The 21518-nt window shown below is 48.3% G+C and overlaps 1 protein-coding gene and 1 long non-coding RNA gene across 2 annotated transcripts in view; one reads left to right on the top strand and one right to left on the bottom strand.

Annotated features, from left to right (window-relative positions):
* Positions 1–21518, bottom strand: part of LOC146811634 (transmembrane protease serine 9-like) — a 1785969-nt gene that overhangs the window by 1351129 nt on the left and 413322 nt on the right. The window lies entirely within an intron of this gene.
* Positions 14694–20624, top strand: LOC146811636 (uncharacterized). The gene is made up of 2 exons (XR_014966761.1): positions 14694–18799; positions 18907–20624. It is a non-coding gene; the product is annotated as an uncharacterized LOC146811636 (long non-coding RNA).

Below are 21518 nucleotides of genomic sequence, written 5' to 3'. Positions count from 1 at the left end.
ACAAACTCCACACAACTCACCGGGTAGAATGCATTGACCCACACCTCAGTGAAATATTAGCAAAAGATACCCCCTACTGGGTGCTGCTGTGTGAAGCACAGGGGCTCTCTTTGGACTTGTAGCCAAACAAACACCAGGATTTCACAGTCAGCCATTGTGAGAAGTTGGCCTGGTATATGCTGGTCACGAGTTAAAGTGGCCACCTTGCACCAGTACAATTCGACTCTTATGGTAGTAGGTTTAAGACAACCTTTTAAAGAAACCTATCCTAGTGGTAGCTGTGGAGAGCAGCCTTCAGGCTAAGTCTTTAGAGGAATGTAAAGCAGCTTGTTTTACCTTATAATCTCTTGAATTACTAAATGAAAGGACACCACACAGATATATATATAAAATATATATGTATTTATTACTAACAACTCTCTGCTAATCTCTTTATGAGATTAGAAGTCAGGAACATATGCACAAATCAACATTTCACAACAAGTTAAGCACAAATATGGCTGGGGCCCTAGGGGCGTACCAGACCATATACTAAAAAAGAGACTTAAGAATAACGACTTGAGAAGGGACAAGGCCTAGGGCCTTCAGAAGCGCTGGGGCCTCACTAATCCACCCAAGGCAGGTAAGTAAAGGACCCACGGGAGACGCATGCAGTGTGAGAACACAGCCGCAGATCTCAATTGACTTCAATGGAGCAAATCGCGATTGGGAATTTAGAGTTTAAGGATACTTCGGGAGAGTCTACAAGCAAGTCACTTACAGGGTAAGTAGTTCTAGAGCCAACACCCACAGGAGCACCGTAGTGCTGGAATTACCTCACCCAGGGAAGCCGGGTGAATAGGTGTCTTTTGGTGTTGGGTCGCGGCGTCGTTTTCAATGGGAGCCAAAGAAGACTTGCTGCTTGTGAAGACAAGAGAAGTGTCCGGTGGAATCCAAGGCTGGATTCAGAAGAAGGAAGACCTGAAAGCAGAGGGGACAGTGTTCAAAGTCACTTGGCAGTGACCCGGGGCAAGGAAGATGGATGCCCACAGTCGTCGGGTGATTTCAGGTGATCCACTGGTGTCTTGACTCTTCAGCCACGAGGTCCAGGAGGCGTCGACGATGACCAGGAGCTGGATTCGGCGTGTCCCATAAAGTCTGCAGCTTACTGCTGTGTCGGCGACCAGATTGGAGCCAGCAAGCGTTGGTAACCGCAAGTCTCGTGGAAAGTGTAAAAAGTCAGCGGTGCAGACCAGCAAGGTCTGAGGGACTCACCCAGCAAGGGTAAGTCAGGGCAGGCCTGGAGCAACCAGGGGAGCCCTTTGGAATTGTGGAAAAGTCTTTAGGGGACCCACAAGCCAACCGGCAAGGAATCGCGAAGACGCCTCTGGAGGATTCACTCACCAGGAGCCCACGGTCACTCGGGACAAGGTAGGCCTCTGATCTTCGGAGGAAATCCTGCTGGAGGCTTGGACCACACGTGGTCCAATGCACAAGTTCGTAGAACGTCGTGAAGGGCTTGCATTTGAAAATAGTGCCCGGTACCAAGGTTTTGCAGTTCCTCGTCACACGTGGGGGTCCACTTGCCTCAGCATCGCTGGGGACTCTCATTGGCCTTGGAGAAGTCATGAAATCCACTTCCAGGGCTGCAGGGACTATGGACTCTGGTGGGAGCAGGAAGGTTTGTGACCATTGATTGCAAGATTGGGTGCCTGCCAAGCAGGGGAGTCACTCCTTGACTCCAAGGGAGATTCTTCAGTCTTCCAGAGGTAGTGGAACGTCGAAGGTCCAGGATTCTTCTTCAGAGCGTCGTCCAGGGATATCTAGTTTGCAATGGCAAGGGTTCCCTAACTTATACTGCAAGGAAGGGAGGGACTAGCTCTATGACCCCACCTATGGGAGGGTCAGGGGAGTGGGTGGCTACACCTACTTCCCTTTGTCCAGTTTCGTGCCAGAGCAGGGGCAGGTAGCCCCTGAGCCAGTTTGAACTGGTGTATGCACAGAGGAGCCTACTGCTCCCCCAGTGCAGGACTTCAAAGCACTCTAGGAGTGCACCCACCCAGCCCCAATACACTAAACCCTGTCTGGGAGGTGGTTACACCTCCCTGTGACAGGATGCCTATTGTTGGGCCTCCTCTACTGCGAGTTTCAGTCAGCAGCAGAAGTGCAGCCCAATGTCTGTGACTGGTGGCATCCATTTTGTGATGCCAGGGCTCTTCAGGGTTCTACCGTGTTTCCACAGTGGGTACATGTCTATCCCTCTGGAAGGGTGGGATCATACTCCCACACCAGTTACTGGTGTGGGGGTTTGATTCCAAAGCATTTGACACCAAACACGACATGTTTTGATGCAGCCATCCCAGAGTTAACATTTACCGCAAGGTTATAATGCACTTAAGAGTATATGGTTTGACCGCATTCACAAACAGCCCCAGAGAATGGACTCTGAGAGCTGCAGAGGGCCCCTGCTCTGGCAGAGGCACCCCCTCACACAGAAACCAAGCACCCTGCCCTCAGGATTGATTGGGCCTGCCTTAGGGGTGACTGATAGGTTTATATGTGTGTGCAGGGAGAGATATAGTGAACCTATATCTCAGTGAGGAGTGCTAACACTACCTTACCCAGGCTGCAGTAGCAGGCCTGTGGTGTCAGATTTAGTCTGCTTCCCAGGGGTGGCATAATACATGCTTCAGCCCTTGGTAGGCCTGTGAAGTACCTATGCCCTTGGTACCTAAGGTACCATATACTATGGGCTCATAAGGTACCACAGTATCCAATCACTAGTGCATCTAATATGCACTCCATGTTGTTTAGAGAGAACAGAGAGACTGGGGCCCTGATTAGCAGGGTCCCAGCCAGACTATAGCCAGAAACCAGTGTTAACATCAGAAAAAAAGTGGGGGCAACATAAGAGGCAGATCCTACTCTCCTACAGCCATCTTGCCATTGCTGTCACACTCCCTCACAGGGAAGCAGAGTCAAAACGAAGGAAGTATGGGCATGCTGGGAAGGGGAGTGTAGCCAAGAGCATGATGGGAATTGCAGTCACAGACAATCCCCACCCAACCACATGGCCCATCAAGCTCACACTGAACCATGCTCGCCTCACAGGGAGTGGGAATGGACTGACAAGATGTCTGACACTGGGCTCTGTTGTGGGGAGCACAAGGCCCTGCTGGGAACTGGGCAACAACAAATACCAGGACTTCACAGTCAGCCATCTTGCCATTGCTGTCACGCCCCCTCACAGGGAAACAGAGTCAAAAGGAAGGAAGTATGGGGATGCTGGGAAGGGGAGTGTAGCCAAGAGCATGATGGGAGTTGCAGTCACAGACAATCCCCACCCACCCACATGGCCCAGCAAGCTCACACTAAACCATGCTCGCCTCACAGGGAGTGGGACTGGACTGACAAGATGTCTGACACTGGGCCTGAGAAATGATGTGGCTGACAATCACACATATGCACTGACCAAACAAAACCCGGTCGCACACACAGCCATTGCAACCATATGTTCTAAATCATTGTCTGGGGATGCAGTGTCCAGGGGTGCCCCCTGGCCGGTCAGGGGAGGTGTGTCTTGCAGATGACAAATGTGGAGAGCCCTATATATGGTACATTGTACAAAACGCACAGGAATTAACATATACATCATTGACAGGGGACATCTAACAGTGAATGGAATATACACACCAATATTGCCGACACCATAGCATGGTCACATTCACACTCGGTGCTGTTGTGAGCCACTTTCCACCCCTACATCGTGCTGAAATATAGGCATCCTTCACACAACACACCACTCACTGACATAGACACTGTAGACACAAGGTCAAACATGGACAGCATTGGAGGAGACATGCTACTCACAGCAGCCAAACTGCAACACACACACCACTGGCCCTCACGGTCATGAACATTGAAAAGCCAGAGTGCTACCTTGCCCAATCCATGTCAACATGTGGAACATTGACAAGTCAAATCACATATGCACGTACAAAACTCAGCACCTGACTCATTAACGATGGTGACATCATCACTTGTATGAAATGAGATGGGAACTAGGAACACTGGAAAAAAACACTTCCTCCAAAGAGATCACAGGCATACCGGACTGTGACCATGTCGTACCAATACACCAGTGTGGCACACAAAGACTAGCAAACTCTGCTACCACACATGCCCCAATAGTACAGCATATCCCCAGTGGAATAGCATGTATGTCCTTGTTAAAGCTCACATGTGTACAGGGATGACACACCTATGTCAGCAACGTGATGGCCTTTGAGTAGAATGGTCATGTACAGACAAATCTATCCATGAGCTGGGCATGCACACACTTCGACATGCACATTGAACTGTTTCTTTATGGCTGGGCAATGTGCTACAACAATATCAATCTCTGTCCGTGACGAGCCGGAAAAAAGCAGTGTACAGGCAGGCATCCGTTCGTACAGTAGAATATGTCATGTTTGTGAACCATTGATGCCTGTAGAAACATAACTTACATTGTGTGTCTCTTCCAAACACAGGTGGTGCTGGGGACCCAGCACCAAATGAAGAGGATTCCCAGTCCCAGACTCTGGTGGACACTGAGCTCTCTGGTTTGACTCTGTCTCTGTCCTCTTCGGATGACTACGACCAACCTGGCCCCTCCGGTGTGAGTCATCATGCAGCACCAGCAGCATCAACATCTGCACCCCCTGTACCCACGCCTCCAGCTTCTGGAAACCGACAGGGCACCCCCGCCAACACGGACAGACCAAGGCCACTGAACACCCACAGCACAGGGACACAGGACCCCCCGGAAGCTACAGCAAACCCCACCAGCAACACCACCCAAGAGGTCCCAGTGTCACCTGTGCGGCACGCCGCTGGTCCTGCCCGTGTGGATAGGGGTGCTGGGAGGGGTGGGAGGCAGAGGCAAGCGCGCCTTGCAGAGGGGTCTGGACTGCATGATGACCCCCAACTGGCACGCATAATAGATGCGTACCAGGATAGCACCGGAGGATTTGGCCAGGTAGTGGGGATCCTCAAGGACATACAACAGGAGCAGGCTGCCCACCATGCCCGCATGGAGGCAAAGTAGGATGCCCTTACTGTGGTGCATCGGGACATACTCCAATGCCTCCTCCAGATCAGCACAAGCCTGTCCACACCTCCCTGTGTGGCCACAACATCTGTTGCAACACCATCTGCCAGCACCACAGGGAGGGAGGAGGACTCTGGCAGAGAGTCCCCACCACCGCAGAGGCCTGCACCTGAGGATCCCCCCCGAAGAAGAAGAGGGGTCGTCCGAAGAAGGACATGTGAGAATCAGATGTCCCAGCACATCCCCCAGGGCCTCTAAACCTGTTCTGGACAATGTTCTTTGTGCGCAACCCGTTCACCTTGTTCAATCACACACAACTCGCCCACATGACATGGAGGGTTCATGTTGGTCCAATGTAGCAGATGACTGTGGACTTTACTCCGGACATTTCATCTACCAGCATTTCCAACTCTAATGTGAACTTTGGATTCAAAATCCAATGTACAGCACCCACCATCCTGTGCACTTTCCTCACACATGTCCGAAAATAAACTCACCTGTACACCATACTTGCCTCTGTTGTGATTCCAACTTGTCATGTGTCATGGAGATGTCGATCTGCTAAACAACACAGTGCATGCAAAATACTACAACAATGTGACCAACGTTAGGTGAGTCATGGTGATGTGACACATGTGAGGGAGACACACCACTATGGCAACACAACACATACTCACCATGGCCATGTTACTCATCCCACACAATGATGTTGACCTGAAACACATAGGTATGCACAGACACAACACCTATCCACAGTCAGTGGTAACAAGTCCACAGGTGAGGTAAGCAAATGTCACTCAGATGTGGGAAGACAGACAACGCACCTAACAAAGCATAGCACAGGTTCATTAAACATCAGCAACATGTTTATTCTCAAATAGTTGCAAGGCAATTGTACGTTACGGTGGACACATGGTCACAGAGTGTCTGAGAATTGAAGTCCAGGGGTGTGTGGCACATCACTTGATGGCAATTGACTACTCCCACACTGGTGTTGGATTCTGGGTGTTGGGGGTCAGTGTTGACCAAACAACAGGCAAATTACCCTGGGAAGGACAGACACAAGACACTGTCAAAAGCACAGCAGAACAAGAGAGAAATACAATACACATGCACAAAACATGTCACAATAAACCTACACAGAAACAAGTTAGCAGTACTACCCTATTGTGGAGTACACACCACCTGAATGGACACATCACTGCACGCATCCAGTCAAGTGGCACACAGACACACTCAGACAGCAACAGAGCAGCCACAACACATTCCAGGCTAACTCCATACATTGACATAACAACCCTGTAAACTCACATTCAGGTGAAGAAGTTGTTGATGAGCTGTGAGCGGACATCACCCTCATCCTCATCATCACTGGCATCGTGGCCCAGGCCGAGGTTGGTCATCGTCATCCTGGATAAGAGGCACCTTCTTCCGTACTGCCATGTTGTGTAGCATGCAGCATACAAGGATAATTTTGCACACCTTTGCAGGCCCATATGGGAGGGCCCCTCCGGTCTTCTCCAGGCAGCGAATGCGGCTTTTCAGGAGGCCAAATGTCCGCTCAATCACCCTCTTGCTCCGACCGTGTGCCTCATTGTAGCGCATCTCGGCTGGTGTCACAGGGTTCCTGAGGGGTGTCAGCAACCACGGCATGTTGGGGTATTCGGAGTCACCTACACACAAAAAAATGAACAAGTAGCTGAGTTTTGTAGGAGTGCGGAATACAACCTTGCCAAACACACACAATGCTAAACAGTCAGTACACACCGACAAGCCAGGCATGCTGATCTGGCATCTGTGACATCAGCGTTGCAATGCGGCGACTCCTCATTATGTTGACATCATGCGCAGAACCAGGGAACCGTGCACACACATGTGTGATACACATCTCTGCAAGACATACCACCAGAGCATTGATCGAGTGGAAATGTTTCCTATTCCGGTATGCCTGCTCATGTGCCTGTGGTGGTATCAGGGCCACATGTGTACCATCAATAGATCCGATGACGTTCGGCATCCTCCCCAGTGTATAAAAGGCATCCTTTATTTCAGGTAGTTCAGCTGGGCTAGAGAACTTGATGTACAGGTCAAGGAAATGCAACATCCCCTCCAAGACATCGCGTAGCACACGACTAAACATAGTTTGCGACATCCCACCTGCTGTAGCCACAGTGTATTGGAAGGTACCAGTAGCAAAGAAGTGCATGGCTGCCATCACCTTCACCTCTGGGGTCAGTGCTGTAGGGTATGTCTGGCCAGGTAGCAGATGTGGCGCCAACTGCTCCACTAACTACTCAATCAGTGACCTGGTGAAGCGGTACCGTCGGATGCAGTCACATTCCTGCATGGTTTGAAGGGCTGGGAACGGTCGATGGACAGCTGGTGCCCTGCAGAACAGAGATGAACAAAGGAAGATTGTCGGTTCATCCACCCATGTGGCCATGACCAGGCTCAATATCACATGATACATCATGACATTACACAATGTACTGAGGTGTGTGCTGTTAGGCATGGACACATATGTCACCTACATGCCCATAACCTCACATCTCAATTCCACATGTCCACATAAGTCCCATGTAGTGCAATGGCCAATCATTGGGCTGTGTCACCCGACCTATGTACTGCTGTGGCGTTACAAACACACACCACAGTGACAAGTAAGGCCTGATGTCTCCCAGGCATCATAGGTCTTTGCCATGCAGATACCCAGGGTCCCTGTATTGGCACATCGACACTGGCATGGAGATGGCGTATGACGTACACACCACAAGGCAAGCGTGAGTCCCACAGGTAGTGGCCACTGTTGTCCCTGCAGGCCCTACATATATATCTCTTAGACACACACACACCATCAAGGTTGCTGCATATACCACATGGATGTGGAGACTGTCTCCCATTGGGCACATTTGATCATCCACATCTGAGACACAACATGCACACAGACTGTGGGTGCACATCTGAATTGTGGCTACAGGTCTCACTGTGACGTACATGCCATCACCCCCAGGACTCAGGGTCTATGTGACATGTCCTAAACATATCCAATCTGCAACTGTGTCCGTGACTCATGCCCATTACTGTACAGTTGCACATCACAGTGGTAATGTGCACAACACACAAAGGATTATGCCCCCATGAACACGTGCACAGCCTGGGAGTGGCTGAACAAAAGTGCCATACAACAAACCAAATGTTGCCCTCCCCCCCAACACACAGGGAAGGCAGCCTTACATGCCATGGGACACTTTGTGGCCAATGCAGTAGTGTGGTAGGTGTGCACATGTGTCCCTGGCAAGTAATTGTGTGTTGAAGCAGTCAAATAGTCACATCAATGAGGTCCGACACGGGTGACAATGCATGCGCATTGCACAGTTCATGACCGAGCCGTGCGTACGCTTAGCCATTGACTGCAATGTGGTCCGACGCAGGTGACAATGCGTACGCATTGCACGGTTCATAATCGAGCCATGCGTACGCTTTGCCATTGACCGCAATGAGGTCCGACGTGGGTGACAACGCGTACGCATTGCACGGTTCATGACCGAGCCGTGCGTACGCTTTGCCATTGACTGCAATGAAGTCAGACGCGGGTGACAATGCGTACGCATTGCACGGTTCATGACCGAGCCGTGCGTACGCTTTGTCATTGACTGCAATGAGGTCCGACGTAGGTGACTATCATGCATGCGCGTCGGGCAGGCATGGTCCGAGACAGGCGTACGCCTTGGCCACTGAATCGTATGGAGACGGGTGCATGTGTATTTTCAAACTACGCGATGTACAGTCAGTTGACTGAGCCGGGTGCACCCATTGACTCTGGACTGTCATGGAGATGGATGCGTATTCAAAACTTGTACGAGTTGTGTGCTGGAAATTCAGTTGGATGCCTACAACAATTTTGCAATTCTTAGGGGAAGATTTGAACGATGCGGAAGACGTGTACGAGTCGTACATTTCCATGGATTGGCCGGATTCATAGAATGCAACCGTGTTGGACCTATCACTGGGGACACATGGCACAGAGTCTGCCTCTGCAGGACAGATATAAGGCTGGCTGGCCCCCAGGGAGCTCACTTGCCTGCACTACATGCTACTGGACCACATCCCTGCTACCACTGCTGCTGTCTCTGCATCCTCTGGCTTCTGCTATGGCACGTACTCTGGAGAGGGCCCCAGCCTTCACTGAGGAGGAGAACCAGGCCCTGCTGGACGGGCTCCTTCCACAGTACAGCAACCTGTATGGGAAACCAGGGGAGCAGGTGAGTGTGCAGTCCACTGCCTTCCTATTATGCATGTTGCCTGACTAGCAGTACTAGCAGTGTGTACACCAGTGGCAAGCATTCTCACTGAGTACTTCCATCCCCCAAAGTGTGTAGGTACATGTAATGAACAGGTGTTCTGCTGCTAAAGTGCATTTGCGGTTGCTTACACTTCCCAGGCATTGTTAACCTGTCAGACATGCAGGTTATTTGTCCTTTTCCATGGTTTCACTACCTGTGTAACTAATTTCCCTTTGTGATGATGACATGTATATCCAAATGTGTCCAGCACATATATGGGGCATGTGTGTTAATGTACTTTTCACTTTGTCATCCTCACAGGTTGATGCCCAGCAGAAGCAGGAGATATGGCTGACCATCGCCCGGGCAGTTTGTTCGGTGGGGGGTCTACAAGTGCTGGATCCGTAACTGCCAGAAGAGGTTGCAGGACCTTCGGGGCTGGACCTGGAGGATAGCTAGAGTCCAGCTGGAGCTGTCACCTCCACGCAGGAGGGGCAGACACCGGACCCTGACCCTCTACATGCTCCGGATACTGGCAGTGGTCTTTCCGGACCTGGATAGGCAGCTGAATGCCAGACAGCAGAAAGGAGGGGGTAAGTCCATGCCTAATCTGTGTACTATGTCTGACATGCTAATTGCAGTCTTTTGGCCTGGTCACACTTCCACATTACGTAGGTCTTGTAGTCCAATACTCAGGTCCCTCAATTGTGTGATGCACCCTCCTTATCTGTTCCACAGGTGTGGCCCCTACAGTCTGTTGCTTGTATCACTAGGGCACTGTGTCCCTGCAGTCAGCTATACTTCAGCTTCCGGACAGCATCTGTTCCTGTGACTCTGTTGTGTGTTACATATGATCTGTGTGTGCCCTTGATATGTGTTCCAATTGCTGGTCTGAATCGCAACATGTGGCTAGGGTATTTCAAACAAAACCATGCAGCAGGGGACTCCAATTTGTGGGCCTCAGGAGTTTGTATATAAAGTATGTAACACTTGCTTAGCCACCTGACTACTGTCCAGGGCTAAACACTGTTTCACGTAGACCTGGGCAGTCATGCCTACTCAAGGGCATTTACAAACACTCTGTTATCCCACTCCTGTGTATCAACTTACAGGTTGTGCTTAGTGACATGTGCCTTCAGGTGTCTGCCTCTGTGTCATTATGGTGTGGCTTCCTGTTACGTACAACTGGGGTGTCCATGATTTTGAGGGTCAGCAGGACATCTGAGATGTGACTGTGAGAGACAAGACCTGTGTGACATATAGGTGTGTGATCATCTGACAGCGCACAATGGTGTATGCAACTGTGTACTTCAGGCAGCTGGGTTACATCCACAGCAGACTGTGATGTGCTAATGTACAGGGAGTTGTGTTCGCAGAGACTCATATGTCTGATGTGCATGATGTGGGGTCTTCTGGGCCCTGGATATATTGTTTGCAGGGGATGGGCAAGTGCACTTGCCATCTGCAGAGTTTGCTTTACCCCTGAGCTATGATTGTGACTCAGTGCATACTGTTGTCTGGATGCCCTGCCCCTGTGACAGGAGACAGTGTTGACTGACTTTCCAGGCATGCCAGTGCCATGGCATTTAACTTGCTATGAGTGATCCTGCATTGCGTTCAAGTGTGCACCATGCACCCCAGTGTGGCATTGACTATCAGGACATGAGAACATCATAGTGTGTGTTGCTGGCATGCATCACAAGCATGTGAAATGAGTCTCTGCCCATCCCTTCATCCGGACACCTGTACTGAGTCAGTGGCAGGAGATGTGCTGTGTGTATAGTGACATACTCCTACATGTTCACTTGCATATCCAACAAATGTGTGGGTGGTGCATGTCGGCACATTGGGGTATTAGCATCCAACATGCAACATACATATGGGTGCAAGTCAAGGAGGGATATGTTCACCATGGTTGATGGAAAGAATGACAATTGGCTTATTCTAAACAGTGTTGGCACTTTGAGCAGTGTTCAGCTGATGATGCCAGGCCTTGCCTTGTGATGTGATGTACTCACTGTGGTGTGTGCAGTCAGTGCAGGTGACTGATGTTGTTCTCTTTCTTCCTATTTCTATCCAGATACATCCACGGACCAAGAGGAGCCACAGAGCCTGACAGGGACAGAGGAGAGGCGTCTGGGGGACCCAGTGGCACAGAGTGCGAGTGGAGCCACACCGAGGAGTCCTCAGCACCATCCACCCCAGCTGAGGGCCACAGCAGCTCTGAGGATGACTCCCTTGTGGAGGCGGGTGTTGGCAGCCACCAAACTCGAGCTAGTGAGGCTGTCCCCTCCACCGCCCCCACCACCACCATCACCACCCTCCCATCGGCTCCCATCCCAGAGGTCCGTGGAGGCTACCGTGTTCGGGAGCATGTCTCCTTTGTGCCAGGCACCGCTCCCCCTGCCCCTGTGTCCCCTACTGCCCTGAGTGAGGAGTCTGTGGACTTACTTAGACAGATCCATGTAGGGCAGACATCGATGCTGAGTGTCCTCCATGCACACACCAGTCTGTTGACGCAACTGGTGTCATTCATGCAGGGCATTTCATTGGGCATGTCTGCCCTACAGAGGAGCAATCAGTCCGTGGCCTCCTCCCTGACAGCAGCAGTGTCCCTCCTCCAACAGTCCCACACCCCTCCTACCCCTGCACCACCCACAATTGCTAGCAGCCTACCTGTCCCAAGCACACACACACCTGCACATTCTCACAAAGCCACAGACACGGGCAGCACACAAACACCCAAACCAAGGGCTAGACGTGCACACAAGCAAGTGCAGGGGACTGAAACCACACTCACAGGGGATGGTTTGCAGACACACACACAGTCATCCACAACCACTCCGCAGTCCTCCAGAACCTCTCCCTCCCAGCCACCTTCCCTTGCCTCACCTGCAACCCCATCTCCACAGAAGCTCTTTCTCTGTGACCTTGGCTTCTTCCTCACCGACCCAGCAGAGCCAGACTACAAGGGGAAGAGGCAGTCCCCACACACAGAGAGGAGTGCCCCTCACACCCGGACACCCTCCCCCAGGTGCAGTCAGACTGAGGCCCCCACCTGCAAGTCCCCCCGGAGCCGGAAGAGCAAGACCTCACCCCGCCACGTAGCTCCAAGACGAAGTCTCTGTCCTCCATCCCCCAGGCCACCACTCCAGAGGTTCTCCCGCCACACCCTGCCCCCGGTTCCCTCACCCACAGATACACCATCCCCAAAATGCTGAGGCCCTCCTCCCCTACCACTTGCTCCTCCACACCCGGTCAGACGGTTAGTGCCACTGATGTGGGGACCGTGTCCCCCCCTCTGTCCTGCCGACCTCAGCTGCACCCCATTCCACTCACATGGATTTAGGCACTGCAGTGGGTCCACGACCACCCCGTCTGACTTGGGCACTGCAGTGGGGACCCAATCCACTCCATCTGACCTGCCCACTGAAGTTGTTCCGGCACCCACACCATCTGACTTGTGCCCCACAGTTGTGACTGCACTCACCACTTCAGTCAGCTCCACTGCAGTTGCAAGTGACTCTCCTGCATCCACCACCTCTTCACTGCCTCCTTCTGTTGCACCCTGATCCTGTCCCTTCGGTGCCTGGCCTGCCCCCATGTATGCCCCTCCGAGGGGATGTCCCCTGTCCTTACCAGTGCAGGCAAGCAACGTGTGACAGTTGTCACTCAAGTTCACTCCTTGTCATTTGATAATGGACTGGCCATTGGCCTTTTGTTTGAATGGACGTTTAAATTTTCATATGCTGAATAAAGCTTATTTCTTTATCCTTGTGAACTTGATTTAGCTGTACATTAGGTTGATGATGTTTAGCATGCCCTTGCACCTGTAATGCTTGATTTCCAATGTTGAATACTGAGGTGTTGATGTGAGGTACTCCATGTGGTCCATGAGATATGTATCCTATTCTGGTCGGTATCCATGTCATCAATTGCAGCTAACTGGGTGTGTCATGATCAACAATTTGTGGACATCTCTGTGAACATTTCATTTGCATGGTCACATCTGTGGCTTGCACCCATGCACATATGATGTGCTTCCCATTGTCCAATTTGTCTATTTCCCTGACTTTGGGCGCATCACCACTGTACCTACAGGTGTGGGCATCATTGGTATAGGAGCAACTGGGTCCTCTGAGCAATTTGCTGTACATATGTGTTGAGTATGTGCAGATGACTTAGGGGAGACTCACATACCCAGGTTGTTGTGACCAGATCCTTCATTGTGTGGTAACTGATGGCTGACTGACCAAGTGTTCTGCTGACATGAGTGAGACTTGCTGTGACTATGTTTGGCACAGCTGGGCTTCCACAGGAGTTGGGTCCCCTCAAATAAGTGTGTTGTTCCGTGACATAGCCTGGGACCATGGTGTGTGTTGTGTGAGCATGTGTGTGTGTGTCCACATCCCTTTTCATACACAGGCAGTGTTCCCTTGATATGTTCCTTTTGTTTATGCTTGCTGAGTGGTACTGTGTTCATCCCACAACTTTGCCATGGGCTACCAGATGTGTGGGTGCATGACACACTACTGTTAATTGGTGTTTCATCATTAGGATTTGTCAGTTCTTCGTGGTGATGATGTTGTCAGACGCAGATGGGACACAGTCAGGGGTCCGCAAGGCACTTGTTTGTTCGCAATATCATGTAGTTGTCCCTAGGTGATACCTTTCAGTGATTGAGACATGTGTATGTGTGTGTGACTGCTCCCACTTGTCCGGTACAGGGCTGCAATGTTTGCAGGTGTCAGCATGTGTGCCTTGTGGTATTCTGAAGGTGTAATGGCAGGGTTTTTGGCTTTATTTAGCAGTGATAATAGATCATTATTCTTGCTCGCATCTAGTATAGGCATTCTTAGCCTGTGTTGGCCCTTTTAAGCCCTTTTTCCAGACCTAGAAGAGGATAGCTGCTTAATATGCCTTTATTCTTGACTTTAACCTGTCTATTGCCTATTGGCTTTGACATATTAGACATATTGGTATGGTTCATGTAGGTATTCTGACAGAGCTAAGGAGCATTTCACCCCTTTCAGGCCTACAGGCCTAGAGCTAGAGGGACTCCATCTTGATGAAGCTGAGAGGCTTTTCAGGGCAAAGGCAATGTTTATAGTTATAACTGTTGTTCGCCCTAAGCGGACCGGAGAGAACCGGCCAGAGCTGAATCTAATCAGGAATTGTTCCCGGGCTCAGGTCTCTAGACGAAACAAGCAGACTGGTCACTGTGGGGGCGTCTGGCGCAAGGAGCCTGGGGCATGGGATTGGTGGGAAGCAGCTGCTGGCTGGAACTTTCCATGACGAAACAGCATTCTATATCAGTGAAGTGCAGAGGCGGAGTCAGTGAGTCAGTCAGAGGGCAGTCGAGGAGAGAGTCCAGCAGAGTGGAGTGGAGTTGGCAGAGAGAGAGAGAGAGAGAGTTCAATCTGGAGAAGAGCTGAGTTAAGAGTGAGCTGGAACTGAAGGAAGCAGTCAGAAGCAGTTGCTTATCAGGAGGAGGTGTGAATAGCTGGAGTCTGAAGTAATGCCTTTTAGAAGGGACGGAGGAGAGATCGTGGACTAACCTATGGGAGCAGATGGAGTTAATTGGACATTGGCGCAGAGACAAAGCGAATAAGATAGTAGAATGAACGGTGATCAGAGCGGCAGGAACCATTAAGAGTGAAGACGCAAGGTGGAGAGACAGTTCGTGTGGGGGAGAGGAGTCCAGAGACAGAGCGATCAGCGCAGAGGTGTACCCAAGAGTGCAGGAGAGAGAGAGAGCATGAGATGAGCCAAGGCACAGACGAGAGAGGAACCCAGATGACAGCTAGAGCAACACTTCACACTAACCAGGTGATATCTCTTTCATCACATTAGCTACACTTAATCTTTTCCCTTTCAGCGGAGTGTTCCTGTTATGTGTAATCCTTCTCTTTTAAGTAGTGTGTTCTACCTATAGCCTTTGTTAGATTTGTATTAATGTTTATATTACTGTAATAAATGACCCCCAGTTTATAACAAACTGGTGTGTAGCCCCTATTCTTGTTCACTGAAGGTAAATGAAGCTCCTAGGTGAGCACTAGGCGCGTGAATGGATGAGTAATCCCAATCAGGTAAGTGGTGATCACATAAATAGGGAGTGAGTGGACCTTTGATGCCAAGAGCAGGTAATACACAATAATCTGGACCCACATTCAAAGTTATTATTGTAGTTTCATCCCGAGTAGACAGCTGAGATAATATCCCAATATATATATATATATGTATAGGTGTTCATAGGAATGTGGTCGTCGTTGATATGCGGCGTTAATGAGAGCGCTGGGGAGGATTACCAGCGTGTAGGACTGCCGGATTGCAGCCCGTGTATAAGTGAGAGCGGCGGGAGGGATACCGCCGTGTAGGTTTCGCAGGATCGCGAACAATTTGGGAGAAGAGAGCACTGGGTTCTGCAGGCCCGTGTGTAGATACGCCGGATTGCGTGTCAGATCTGCTCTAGGGTAGAACGGTCTGGGTCAGGGCGACCGCGAGGCCAACTGATGTGAATAAGATATTGTAGAAAGTCCATATATGTATATTGTCATTCCCCATTCTTAGGTGCGACCTGTATATTTATCTTTATATCTACCCATTGTAAATATGATCTAAGAAGGGAAGGTGAGTACGTTTTGGCTGGGTCACAGGGGCCCCTGGGGGCTGATCCCATCTAAACAGAAAATCCAGCCATTACATTTTGGCGTAGTCGGACAGTTTACGAACTCTGTGTGCCTGGCCATGTGCTTAGAGAGTTTTCCATGTGTTCTGAGGGAGTGCCCTGAACGCTAGTTCCATCTGGCGTACTGTTGCAGTTTATGTAGCCTGTTAGACCTATTGGCTTGAACAGTTGCAGCGTGAGGAGATTGTATTACATCATGGCATTTGGTTTATTCAGGGTGGAAGGAATGGTTTTCATCTTGGTATTTAAACTGTCAGGGTTGAAGGATGGCATTACATGAGGAAGCCAGTTACATCTATGTGATGGTCCAATTGTATAATTGTGTGTAAAAAATGCTTTTAAATTGCCCATTCAATTGCTTGCTGCATCTGCTTATGCTGTGCAATGTGCAATGTGTTCATTGTTCTATGATTTGTGGAGTTCTGTGAATATAGCTCCTTGTAAATATGACTTGTGAATAGCGCCATATTATTGTGATTTGTGAGGTGCATGTTCTTATGTTGATCTGTTGTGTTCCTTGTGCATTGCGCCTTGGAAATGTTGTTTGTGAAAGGCTTGTCTTGTAAATATGGCTTGTGAATAGCGCCATGTGGTCATGGCTTGGACAGGGCATGTTATCATTACGTTTGGCAGGAGAGAGCTGGATCTTTCTCGGGTGCTTGGGGATAACGTTTTTGAAAATATGTGTGTGTCATTTGTAAACGTGAAGAAATGTGTTAATGATTTTCCCATGTATAAATGGACGTTGGGAAATGTTTCTATTTGAGCTGCCAAAGGGTTAATATCTTGAGTTGAGATGGCAGCCTTTATTTTTTACATGCTGTCAACATGCATGGTTATCTGACCTGACTATAAAAGTCAGTGAATTATTTTAAGGATTTTTGATGGTTTGATTTTGACTTTTTTTTTTTGGTTCCTTGGTCAGCCTACGTGCTTTGTCAGTTTCTTGACGGAAAGGTAACATCTTGTGTTTTGAGAAGGGTTCTGTTCATTTCACATTCCTTTTGAAATGCGTCTACGAATTTGTGTGGGTTTGCCTTGGAACTGATGTGGTTATAAATCAACAAGTCGGATTACGGAGGGAGCTGTGTTCTTTTAAAATGAGTGAAATGTTAAAAAAATGGCCCTGTTAGAAGTGCACGCTACGCAGCTGTTTTCATTAATTATTTCTTTGAGGGTTTTCCATCTAGAAAGGAATGTGCTGGTTGCAATGATCACAGGTTGAGAATAATCAATCTTGCCCGACAGTGCATGGTAACATGTGCTTTTAATTAGTGAAAGGCAACCGTGTGCCTTTGAAAAACTATAAAATGTAACATTATTATTTTCCCAAATGTAAATTAAAATGTATTCTTTTATAAATGTGTCAGCAAAACTTTAAATTAAATACAATGTTGAAATGTATCTGCATTTTATGTTGTTTTACAAATTATTTCTCTTTCAGCAGCTGACAATGGACCATGTTAATTCGTTTTTTTTCCCAAATGCAGAATGTATAATCTTGTGTGCATAAGTTAGTTGCCCCTTTCTAAATAAGTGCCCATATTTTAAATGTCTTGCCTTTAGCTGCATTAGTTGGACAAAAGTCTTTTTAAAACACTGGAGCTTTTCATTGGCAGTACACTGTAACAGAATTGTTTTTTTTTTTTTAACATGCTAGCTTTCGTTAGTTAGCACAATCAGGCCTGGGAACAAAACTTACAAGGAATTTGTTTTTTGACCTTGGCAGACCAGCTGGTCTGCGCAGACGAATTCTTTTTTTTCATTCTGCAGGCTCCGATCACGTCCCTGTTTCGTTATGATTGGCTATAATCCAATTTTCTTCCGCGGACGGCTTGTTTATATAAGGGCGGGAGACCTGGCTCTTCTTTTCGATAATGAAAGGCACCCGGGGTGCTTTTTAAATGGAAAATTTTATTTTACAAGAATAATGATACTTCTTCTCTTGTTTCTAGGATTGCTGCAGTTGGGGTGCGTGCGTGCGTCTGCCCACTCCCTTTATTTGTTTTAGCTTTTTATTTTCATGTTATTATTTTAGTTTATTGTTTTGGATGATGGAACCAGACCAGACCAGACCAGACAAGACCGGGTGATGGATGGCCGCATTGGAGGAAGTACCGAGGATGCAGGGTGGTGGCCTACACTGAAGAATTTGGACATTGATTTATCGCTTGGACAATCAGGCCCCACTTTTCAAGCAACAAAAAAAAAATGCCTGCAATTTTGACATCACTACAAGCAGGCCCCACTTTTAAAAAATTTTTGTCACCTATTATAGTTTTTCCAAATGAAGGACTTTTTTTTTCCCTGGTGGTGCACACATGTGTTCCACAGTATGTAAAATGGCTGTTTTAGGATTGGTGTTACACCGGCTATCTTGTAGAAATTGGGTTGTTTTTTACTGTTCTTACATTTTCACCTTGATTACTGGGAGGTTACCTTAAAATTTGGATTGTTCTGGGTAGAGTGTTTTTTAGTATGATTGTGTATTAATGTTTGCCCAGACCTTGCAATTGTATTTCTCGGATTTCACTTTAAATTGACAAATGTCAGCAGGTAGGCCTCATTTCGGCCTATTGTTATTTTCATCTCACATATTAGCACCTACACCATTAGTTTCATGAGTCATCATTAGCTTAAGTTAACTATAGTAGGTAGGCCTCATTTAGGCCTATTGTTATTTTCATCTCACATATTAGCACCTACACCAATAGTTTCATGAGTCATCATTGGCTTAAGTTGCCTATAGTACGTAAGGCTCATTTAGGCCCTTTCTTGTTCTCTCATTAGGAGTTGAAACACATTTAGTTCTTAAGTTGACAATGGTAGGTAGGTCTCATTTAGCCTTAAGTTGTCCGAAGTAGGCCCATTTAGGCCCCTTGCTGTTTTCATTCAACACATAAGTCCCTACATCACTAGATTTCACCAGTTATCATTACAAGTTGAGGAACATTTAGTTTGAGGATGCTTTGGTTAGTTTCTTTCGTTATCAGATCCAATCTCAGATATTTTCAGCATTCGAGTCAAGGGTGCTTTGATTTGTTTTTAGGTTTCTATTCCCTACAATTGAGTTTCAGGTGGACTTTTCTTGAGTTGTCATTGTTTTTAGGGAGTTTTTTAGGTTTTGATTTGTTGATAGATTTTGTTGATGTTTGTTTATTTAGATGTTATTGTTTGTCAGATGTTCGCAAGATAAGGATCTAAGGGTGGATGGCAGAGATATTTAGCAGTGATATAGATCTTAGTCTTGCTCACATCTAGGATAGGTATTTTTAGCCTATGTTGGATAGATTATGTTGATGTTTGTTTAGATGGTTGTTGTTGTTTATAAGATGCTCGCAAGATAAGGATCTAGGGTGCAATGTAATGGCAGGGTTTTTGGCTTTATTTAGCAGTGATAATAGATCATTATTCTTGCTCGCATCTAGTATAGGCATTCTTAGCCTGTGTTGGCCCTTTTAAGCCCTTTTTCCAGACCTAGAAGAGGATAGCTGCTTAATATGCCTTTATTCTTGACTTTAACCTGTCTATTGCCTATTGGCTTTGACATATTAGACATATTGGTATGGTTCATGTAGGTATTCTGACAGAGCTAAGGAGCATTTCACCCCTTTCAGGCCTACAGGCCTAGAGCTAGAGGGACTCCATCTTGATGAAGCTGAGAGGCTTTTCAGGGCAAAGGCAATGTTTATAGTTATAACTGTTGTTCGCCCTAAGCGGACCGGAGAGAACCGGCCAGAGCTGAATCTAATCAGGAATTGTTCCCGGGCTCAGGTCTCTAGACGAAACAAGCAGACTGGTCACTGTGGGGGCGTCTGGCGCAAGGAGCCTGGGGCATGGGATTGGTGGGAAGCAGCTGCTGGCTGGAACTTTCCATGACGAAACAGCATTCTATATCAGTGAAGTGCAGAGGCGGAGTCAGTGAGTCAGTCAGAGGGCAGTCGAGGAGAGAGTCCAGCAGAGTGGAGTGGAGTTGGCAGAGAGAGAGAGAGAGAGAGTTCAATCTGGAGAAGAGCTGAGTTAAGAGTGAGCTGGAACTGAAGGAAGCAGTCAGAAGCAGTTGCTTATCAGGAGGAGGTGTGAATAGCTGGAGTCTGAAGTAATGCCTTTTAGAAGGGACGGAGGAGAGATCGTGGACTAACCTATGGGAGCAGATGGAGTTAATTGGACATTGGCGCAGAGACAAAGCGAATAAGATAGTAGAATGAACGGTGATCAGAGCGGCAGGAACCATTAAGAGTGAAGACGCAAGGTGGAGAGACAGTTCGTGTGGGGGAGAGGAGTCCAGAGACAGAGCGATCAGCGCAGAGGTGTACCCAAGAGTGCAGGAGAGAGAGAGAGCATGAGATGAGCCAAGGCACAGACGAGAGAGGAACCCAGATGACAGCTAGAGCAACACTTCACACTAACCAGGTGATATCTCTTTCATCACATTAGCTACACTTAATCTTTTCCCTTTCAGCGGAGTGTTCCTGTTATGTGTAATCCTTCTCTTTTAAGTAGTGTGTTCTACCTATAGCCTTTGTTAGATTTGTATTAATGTTTATATTACTGTAATAAATGACCCCCAGTTTATAACAAACTGGTGTGTAGCCCCTATTCTTGTTCACTGAAGGTAAATGAAGCTCCTAGGTGAGCACTAGGCGCGTGAATGGATGAGTAATCCCAATCAGGTAAGTGGTGATCACATAAATAGGGAGTGAGTGGACCTTTGATGCCAAGAGCAGGTAATACACAATAATCTGGACCCACATTCAAAGTTATTATTGTAGTTTCATCCCGAGTAGACAGCTGAGATAATATCCCAATATATATATATATATGTATAGGTGTTCATAGGAATGTGGTCGTCGTTGATATGCGGCGTTAATGAGAGCGCTGGGGAGGATTACCAGCGTGTAGGACTGCCGGATTGCAGCCCGTGTATAAGTGAGAGCGGCGGGAGGGATACCGCCGTGTAGGTTTCGCAGGATCGCGAACAATTTGGGAGAAGAGAGCACTGGGTTCTGCAGGCCCGTGTGTAGATACGCCGGATTGCGTGTCAGATCTGCTCTAGGGTAGAACGGTCTGGGTCAGGGCGACCGCGAGGCCAACTGATGTGAATAAGATATTGTAGAAAGTCCATATATGTATATTGTCATTCCCCATTCTTAGGTGCGACCTGTATATTTATCTTTATATCTACCCATTGTAAATATGATCTAAGAAGGGAAGGTGAGTACGTTTTGGCTGGGTCACAGGGGCCCCTGGGGGCTGATCCCATCTAAACAGAAAATCCAGCCATTACAGAAGGTTACGTGAGGTTTGACATCATGGCCAGGTACCGCATACTGTGCAGTATGTCTGTCATTCACCAGGGTTGTAAACTGTCCTTGTGTGATGAGTCTGTGCACCTTAGTTCCTCCCAACATTCCTGTGTTTGTCATGGGTGCATGTGCAATGTCACCTGTCCATGTGGGCTTCACAGATGCACATT

This window comes from Triturus cristatus, chromosome 7 (assembly GCF_964204655.1).
Source record: "Triturus cristatus chromosome 7, aTriCri1.1, whole genome shotgun sequence".
NCBI classification, from domain to species: domain Eukaryota; kingdom Metazoa; phylum Chordata; class Amphibia; order Caudata; family Salamandridae; genus Triturus; species Triturus cristatus.
Note: the sequence above shows the minus strand (reverse complement) of the source record. Positions and strands in the feature narration are given on the sequence as shown.